At 31.7% G+C, this 9,649-nt stretch overlaps 1 pseudogene; it reads left to right on the forward strand.

Annotated features, from left to right (window-relative positions):
* Positions 1-1,903: 1,903 nt before the first annotated feature.
* Positions 1,904-8,766, forward strand: LOC115877956 (annotated as a pseudogene).
* The last annotated feature ends 883 nt before the right edge of the window (positions 8,767-9,649 follow it).

Below are 9,649 nucleotides of genomic sequence, written 5' to 3' on the forward strand. Positions count from 1 at the left end.
TTCGATGATTTGACATAACTTTTTGGTGTTATGTCCCAATTCTTCCCTACTTTAGGTCTTTTTTTATTAGTGGCAATTGTACAATATGGATATTTGTATGCGGCGTATGACGTCACAATTGGGTATGCGCAAACTTAACGAAATTGGAGCCGCTATCGATCATACCTTTGTTTTTTGGAAACCATGGATAAAGACTGTACCGTAGTTCTGCTTTCAGTCGACAAAGTGGTGGTTTGCCGGCAAGTCTCGGATGCTATTTGTCCTTGTATTCTTTATAGTTATTGTCAGAACTACTGATTAATCAGTAGACTTACGGATTTTAGGTACGGTACGTTAATAATACGGATTTTCCACCATTATAGTCCAGTTGGCTTGAAAATGACGATCGATGACCAATATAATTTTACATATAAAATGATAACGATCTTCATTTCATAGCCATCGCTGACGCCATTTTTATTCGATCATACGGTATATGATTAAACAAAGAAAGGCGTTTGGCTTTTCTTGGATTGTACTACATAAAATCAACTTTGCGTATCTTTCCAATTCTTTCAATCAACGGTTTATGGTCTATGAGGGAAAGCAGAGAAACAAAGATTATTATGCATGTGATCATAGCCACAGATCAAGGGCCCTTATCAAGTGGCCATATCATACCGTAGGCCAGGAGGATCATTGATCATACTATCAGAGAGAGGAGAATAAAACCAAAAATGTCCATTATCTGAATTATCTCTGATGTTACCATGCATGATTTTCAGGCAAGAATTTAGAAGCATGGGATCAGGACAACTCCTAAATTAATCTTTTTCTGAAATAGAACCAGCAATTAAAACAATGTTTTCTGTTAAATACCGTATGATCGAAAAAACGGCGTCAGCGATGTAGCTATGAAATGAAGCTGTCATTTTATATAAAATCCTTTGGTAAAACAAGGTATAATCCTTTGTAAAATCTGTTAAAAGTGTAAAATTATATTTTTGTGAATTATATGGGGAATGTCAGCAGAGATGTTCATTTCAAGCCAACTGGACGTCGTGTTTTTTTCGATTATACGGTATAATCTAAGTATAAGATTAACAATAAAAAGTATATGTAATTTCACTTAGGGCAATCCAAAGAATTCAGAAAATGGATACCAATGGGCGCGTTCAGGGACGGTCAGCGGCTGAGTGGCTGTGTGTAAGCGGTTTCCCAACGGTCTCTTTTACACGCAAAACAATTAGCCGTATAATTCACAAAATATAATTTTACGCTTTTTAACAAGATTTTACAAACGATTTTACCCTTTGTTTTATTAAAGCGATTTTACATATAAAATGACAGCTATCTTCATTTCATATTATCGCTGACGCCGTTTTTTTTCGATCATACGGTATTTAACAGAAAACATTGTTTTAATTGCTGGTTCTGTTTCGAAAGATTATTTAGGATTGTCCTGATCCTGTATAAAATTCTTGCCTAGTAACTATGCACATGGTAACATCAGAGATAATTCAGATAATGGACATTTTTGTTTTATTCTCTCTCTACGTCTCTGATAGTATGATCATGATCCTCTGGTCGGTCAGCCGCTGTGTTCCCTGAACGCGCACAATATTTCTGAAAGGGTACATAATATTTAGGGACTTTATCCAAATTTTACCATCATAATCCATCTTTTTTATAAAGCAATCCAAGCATAGAATCCAAGTAATCCATATAAAATCCATAATGTACCTGGCGCCATCTATTATGAGATTAAAGATCCAAGGTTATTAACATAAATTATTAATTTAATAACCTTTGATAACCTTGTTAAAGATCAACAAAAATAATGACAAAATCAGCTGTCTTATCAGTCAATTTTGACATTTAAAATCCTTACAACTTTCAACATATTTCACAATTCATAGTTCATATATTCGTTTTAGTTTCTATTCTAAATTTATTTATTAATTCAGAAATTCATTTTCAGTTAAGTACCATTTAATTTTGCGTTGTGAAACATGTCTTCTCCGTGGGGGTAAAATTCAAAAGCCTGAAATTCCTGTTAGTTTTGCAGAAATTATGTCTGAAGATGTTGCAAGAAATCTTCAAAACAAGGAAAATGAACTGCACAGAAAGTTTCTTGATATAGGTAAAATTATTTTTATAATTTTGTTTTATTTTAATTTGGTATAATTTGTAATTTATGAAGGAAAAACTTCAGATGAAGCTGGTCCCTCTCAATATTATATGACACCCAAATAGATGAAAATATACCAGATGAAGTGTTAAAGCCATATCTAACGATTCGATTGAGAGTGATGCTGCTATTGCACAAATGTTACAAATGCAATTTGATAAAGAAATATGATGATACATTAAAAAGAAAAGAACAAAAATTAAATGGTACTTCCAAGGTATCTATATCATTAGAAAATTATAAGAGCTCCTCCACAATTTGGTAAATATTATACTATTTTGTGTTCAACATTGTATGTATTATTGTTTATTAGATTTTGAAAGTGATTCAGAACCAGAGGAGATTGAAGACATACAGGATAGAAAAGATTGGGACCGCTTTTGATACTTTGCAAAAAGTTATTGATTCTATACCTGGTTGTGGTTATAAAGTATTATAATTTTAATAATTATTATGAATTTACTCTATTTTTTTTGTATTATTATAGGTCCAACAAAAACGGTACTTTTAATAACGAAACATGATCTTATTAATAATGGGAGAAAATGCCTGTAAACTTCTTATAATTTCCTCCAGAATTTCAAACAGGAGATGGAGAAACATTTGATTTTGAAACTTTCAAATAAAAAGTGTATAACAGGTAAGAATTTTAATGATGTAGCAAAAAATTGTGATATCCTTTCTTTAGTTTAAGAAACATTCTAAAAAGAACAAGTGAGAAGATAGAATTGATACTAAAAAAGAAGATAGAGCAACCGCAGAATTTAGCATGGACTTCTCAATATACTCGCTTTTGATTTATAAGATGGTTAATGGAGGTTTATTGACTCAGTTCAATGGAGTGATTAGTATAGGTAATTGTGTGAAATAAATACCTACTAAATTATATTCATTTATATAATTCTTAAAGGTAAGGAAGCAGTTATTATTCACGTAGATAGTAATATACTGACTTTCCTGATGTTCAGGAACCCTGCCTAAGGAATGTGTTCTAAAAAGTTTTTAAGACTACATTGGCTGAATTTAAAAGAAGAGATCAGTATATTAAGGATGATCATAGATTTAAAGACAAAATTAGTAAGAACACTTGGGCGATTGTCTTAGTAAATACCCATAATAATTAGAATTAAATATTCAGGAAAGAAGACATCTAAAAAAATATTAATGTATGGGTGGAAAAGAAATGGCTAATCTACCTACGCTTACAAAGAGTAGGAATCAAGTGCCCTAAAGTTATTACTGTAAAAAGAAACATATATTGTTGATGTCTTTTATAGGGGAGAAAAATAGACCTTGCTCCTAAACTAAAAAAGATGCTATAATGAGCCGATGCAGATTACAAGTATATATGAGGAGGTAAAATGTTAAAAAGAATTTGACAAATACTGTTTTTAAACAGAATTTGTCAAATATTTTGGCAAACAAATGGGCACATTTTTTTTTATTTTCATAATTTAAAATATTATGTAGAGTGGAAGGAGGGAAGGGAGTTAAGGGAGGGAAGAGTGGAAGAGATTGGGGGAGGCCTATGTCCAATGATGGACCGAAGTGGCTGTATAAATAGAATAGGAGATTATGTAGAATTATTTCAGCAATAATAAAAAGTCATTTTGTTGTGCTGCAAATTATCATGGCTGCAAACTACAGTATGCGACAAAATAATGGAAAAGTTAAGCTTTTTAGATATCCAGGGTCTTTCAAAAATATCAATAATAATTTAATAGAAATAATATACAGGGTGTCCCAATATTCCGTGGATACAGAAGTTTTATAGTATTTTGAAATCATAAATAAGTTCTATTGGACACAATAATTATTTACCTCTATACGAAGTGCTCCGTTTGTCCGCTAGGGGGACATCAAACTCTTTAAAAAATAAACACATTTTTTTCAGATATTTTAAGAACCGTTATTCCGATTTGAATGAGATTTTGTGTGTCTATGCTTGCTAAGTGCTTTAACATTTGACTTTACAAAATTCAAGAAGAAGTATGGGAAGGGCGAAACCCAATTCCCTACCACTACATAAATTTTAGTATAAATATTTTCCAACTCAACCGACGGCCGATTTTTTCTTCGTAAACTTAACTTCTTCAAGTTAAACTTTCTTGGTACTTCTAGTATTTACTACATTTTTGTCTTTGGTAAAAAATGATATGGGGTGGCTTCTCGTAGCCTCTCGGTTGATTATACGAGGGGTCCTGAAATATGGAAACAAAATATTTTGATGAGGCAATGTGCACAATTTAAAATTTTTGTGAAATATACAGGGTGTTTCAGATTCATCATACCAAAGTTATATATTTTCTTATAGAACACCCAGTATTTTATTTCATTTTTGGATTTTTGGGCCCAAAAAAGGCATTTATTATAAGGGTTAAATATATAAATGTTTAAAATCTTTGGTTTTTGACGTATTTAAAGATATTTAAATTTGCATGCTACAATAGAATAGATTATCAACACCCTGTACATTACATTTCAAAATAAATTCTTGTGCTAAGTTTAAAGGCAGAGAAATAAACTTTACTGAAAAATGTTATTGCTTCCATAAATTTATACAGGGGTATTAAAAATTGCTGATCTATTTTAAGGATATATTTTACATAAAAATTTCGTTATTTTAAATACAACACCCTGTATTTTTTTAAATAAATGGAAGCAGATTTAAATGCTCTTTCAAACTTCCTATACCTGTATTTCAAACGTTTCCTATACCTATCTAGCTCAGACTTTGAATAAAAAGTGATAAAATTGCAATCAAGGTGGCTGGTGTCGCCATGGCAATTTTCTAGTGACTAGTTTTAAAGTCGACATTAGTTTATGGACTTTATTATTTAAATTTATGGCAGTTTGCTTTTATTTAATTTACCTACAATATTTTAATAAATAATACTTATTATTCTACCAAGAAAAACGAAGAAGTACTCTTTGATTTATTTGACAATGACTTGTAGATATATGGATTTTCTATAAAAGAGCCAATTACGACAAATTCATTTTCTTCTCTTCCAATGATATGTTTCTACCTAATAGGTTTTTTATAAACCACACTACCAGCTCTGCGATATAGGACAAGTAGTTTTTCAAAAGAACGCTTATCAGGAAGACTCCTATTTGGATATCTTTGAGCATAAGCCTTTGAGGCCAAGAAGCAATTTTTCTCACAAAATAAAATCACTAGTAACATATCCATTCGTTCCGCCAGCAGATACTGCTTTATTTTTCTTGATAAAATAGTAAATACTTAATTATTTGAACTATTGTAAGTAAATTTAAGTAAACTGTTATAAATTATAAATAATAATGTCCATAAACTAATGCCGACTTTAAAAATAGTTACTAACTCGCACTAGAAAATTGTCATGGCGACACCAGCCACCCTGATTGCAATTTTATTTAAAAATCGCGTTTTATTCAAAATCTAAGCTAGATAGGTATATGAAACACTATATAGTTTGACAGAGCATTGAAATCTGCTTCGATTTATTTAAAAAAATACAGGGTGTTGTATTTGAAATAATGAAGTTTTTACGTAAAATAAATCTTTAAAATAAATCAGCAATTTTTGATACCCCTGTATAAATTTAAGGAAGCAATAACATTTTTCAGTAAAGTTTATTTCTCTACCTTTAAACATAGCACAAGAATTAATTCTGAAATGTAATGTACAGGGTGGGTCAAATTCGACGCTTTTAAATGGAAACATCCTTTTCTATAGGAGATAGACGAAAACTAATATCGGTGTCTGGAGCTCAATTCATCAAAAACATGATGGTGAGAACCGCACATCAATATCTGTTACCGTTTCGGAGTTACGGGGTGTTATTCACAAATGTGCATTTTTAACAAATCGCTGTAACTTTTTTGCTAAGGAAAATGTTGTATTTCTATGAAAAAAATTCCAAAGCACCTTTTTACGTAGAATTTAATGGTTTAAGTATAATTTTTTTAATATTAATAATTTAAGAGTTATCAACACAAAATTGATTTTTTATTTGGGACACCCTCTATATTTTTAATTAACTGAAAAGAATTTAAAATTACCTTTCCAAAAATATAGCACACTTGATATTTTGTTATAATCTCCTTCGAAATACAGAATTTTTAAAAGTTCGCCACTTTTAACTAGTAGGTTTTGGACTTTGGACCCCTTATTGATGATATGCCCTTAATGGAACTCGAAAACATATTTTTCGAGCAAGACGACGCACCGCCTCTGAACGCTGAAGTTATCAGCAAATTTTTGCAGCCAATTTCAAGAATAATTGAGTAGCTAACCAAGACCCCAGCCGTTGGCCGTCGCGGCCGCCTGACTTAGTGCCCATGGATATATTTGCGGGAGAATAAAGGTTCCTTATTCTTCCGTATAATCTAGACAAGAATTAGAAATACTTAGCAGTTATGAGAGGGTATATTTCACACCTACTGAGTTAATGATTTCCGCGGGAAATATTCAAAAACTGCCCCGTCTGTCCATAACAGAAGACGGTCGATATGTCGAACACCGCAAAATCTTATGTCTTGGTTTGCTATTTATTTTTATTGTTATTAGATATAGTTTAAATGTATTGATGTTGGTTAAATATATTTTAAATTATTATAAAATTCTGCATCTCTCATATCAAATATTATTTTCGTTTTAATTGATGCTCACAGCTAGAATTTTTTTGCATTACAGCCGGTGCCGTTCAAAGCATACTTATTTAAAGCCGGCGAATTTTTATATACTCTATATCTCGAAGAGGAATCGAGCAAAATATCAAGTGTGATATTTTTGGAAAGGTAATTTTAAAGTATTCTCAATAAATTAAAAATATACAGGGTGTCCCATATAAAAAATCAAATTTTCTGTTGATAATCCTTAAATTATTAATTTAAAAAAAAATATACATAAACCATTAAATTCTACGTTAAAAAGTGCTTTGGAAATGTTTTCATAAAAATACAAAATTTTCCATAGCAAAAAAGTTACAGCGATTTGTTAAAAATGCATATTTTTGAAAAACACCCCGTAACTCCGAAACGGTAACAGATATCGAAATACGGTTTTCACCATCATGTTTTTGACAAAAATTGAGCTCCAGACACCGATGTTAGTTTTTGTCTATCTCCTATAGAAAAGGGTGTTTCCATTTAAAAGCGTCGAATTTGACCCACCCTGTACAGGGTGTTAATCATCTATTCTATTGTTGCATGCATATTTAAATATCTCAAAAACCAAAGATTTTAAACATATTTAACTCTTATGATAAATGCCTTTTTTGGGCTCAAGAATCCAAAAATGAAATAAAACACTGGGTGTTCCATAAGAAAAAATATAACTTTGGTATGGATCTTAGTTCTGAAACACCCTGTATATTTCAAAATAATTTTAAATTGTGCACATTGCCTCCCCACATATACCCATAAAATATTTTGTTTCTACATCTTTTTGTTTTCGTATAATCAACCGAGGCGAATGAGGTGCGCCACCCTGTATATACGACACGATTTTTTTCCGAATCTGACCAAAAAAGGTATTATATTTTGTTACATCAAACAACGGATGCCCATAAAATCTATTATGCTCTAATAATTTATTTGGCAAAAATATGGAATTTTATGATAAGCTTCATTCAGAACCTTGCAATGCAATTAGTGGAATAAATTAGTGGTTTCAATTACACTTTATACTTTTTAGTTTACGAATAATGGTTCTTAAAATATCTGAAAAAATTTGTGTATTTTTTTAAAGTTTGATACCCTCTAACGGACAAACGAAGCACTTTTGTATAGAGATAAATTATGTCAAATGAACTAATTATTTATTCCAAAAATACGTATAACTCTATTTCTACGGAATATTGGAACACCCTGTATAATAAATAAATAATATCATTAATAAATAAAATATCAAAATTCCCATTTTTTGCAAACTTTATGAAACACTTTTGATATATGGAAGATTTTTAGGTGATTGATAATATGAAAAAACTGTACCATGAAGCAAATTTAATCCATGCTGATCTCTCAGAGTATAACATTCTGTGGTTTAATGACTCTTGCTATTTCATAGACGTCAGCCAATCAGTTGAACCAACTCATGAAAACGCTTATTTCTTTTTACACCGTGACTGTAGCAATATTATTAATGTATGTACTTATCGAATATTATTTTAGAATGAATAAGCATTTGATATTTTATAGTTTTTCAAAAAGAAAGGGGTACCAAACATTATGACAGCTGATGAACTATTCAGTGATATTGTTAATTGTTCTTTTGATGACAAGGTTGCACTTACGGCTGTACAAGAATCTTTTAAAATGAAGCCACATCTTGTTGATAAACCAGGTGTAGAATCATCATTTGAATTTAATTCTATATGGGAAAAAAATGAAAAAGGAGAACTGCCTAAAGTTAATTTAAAAATACAATTACCTGAAGTGGAGGAGAATATTTTAAGCAATGAGATAACATGTGATACCCAAAACCTTTCTTTAGTTGACCCTCTCACAGCATAATGAGAAATATTTGCCTTAAAAAACTTTTTAGTTTGTATTTTAACTAATATTTACAACACAGAATTAAGTAAAATATATTTCCATTATTATTATTATTATTTTAATTTCCTAATATACACCACTAGTTAATAACCAACGCACTACTTTCTGTTGATGGAATTAGAAAACCATACAATCATAGAAAACGTTAAGTTTTTTTTGATATGCTCCTTTCTTAAGCCTGGTTGACATCTCAGTTGACATGTAGAATGTAGAATAAGTAAGAGTGGGTTTAATCACCGCGACCTTAAAGATCTAATGTATCTTCCTTTCGTGAGTTATAGCTCTTCCTACAGTATACTACGGGTCGGCATTTCTGGTCTTGGGTGCCGATTTTTGTGTGTACGAAGAGTAGGGTCAACACGCTTAGTAAAATAATAAGATCTACTTAATAAAGACAGAGGGCAAGTATTTTTCCAAGCGCATGGAATCTAGCGTCAAATTAAGTGATTATGTAATAAATAATTCGTGTTTTTGCTTTCTCCGACTTACTAGATTGCTATAGCGATTCACTCCTATACATGTAAACGCCGACCGAAGGTTTCACTTGCCAGCAGGGTATAACTCTTCATATACGGGGATCCTTCTGTTGTAGGGGGAACAGAGTATTTCCCATCCTCCGCTGACAACAGATGTTCATCTTCCGAGGAGTTATAATATATTATAGGCATCTATCTCCTACGAGGGTATACACCCTTCCACGGTTGGGGTTTAGCCCTCCGCGTCCTTCACAGTCGAGGAACTTGTCTCCAGATGAGGTACCCGTAAGGCAGAGGCTGGAGGATCTGTCTCCATTTTCTGCACCTCTTTAACTTGGCTACAAACATAGTGGGGTATCTCGATGCGTCCTTTATCTATGGTTGACACGGTAAAAGACAGACATAAAAGTCAATAAACCGCGAACTGTGTCAACCAGGCTTTGGTTAGGTTTTTTAT

Source organism: Sitophilus oryzae, unplaced genomic scaffold (genome assembly GCF_002938485.1).
Source record: "Sitophilus oryzae breed Bouriz unplaced genomic scaffold, Soryzae_2.0 scaffold_1499_pilon_pilon, whole genome shotgun sequence".
NCBI lineage: Eukaryota > Metazoa > Arthropoda > Insecta > Coleoptera > Curculionidae > Sitophilus > Sitophilus oryzae.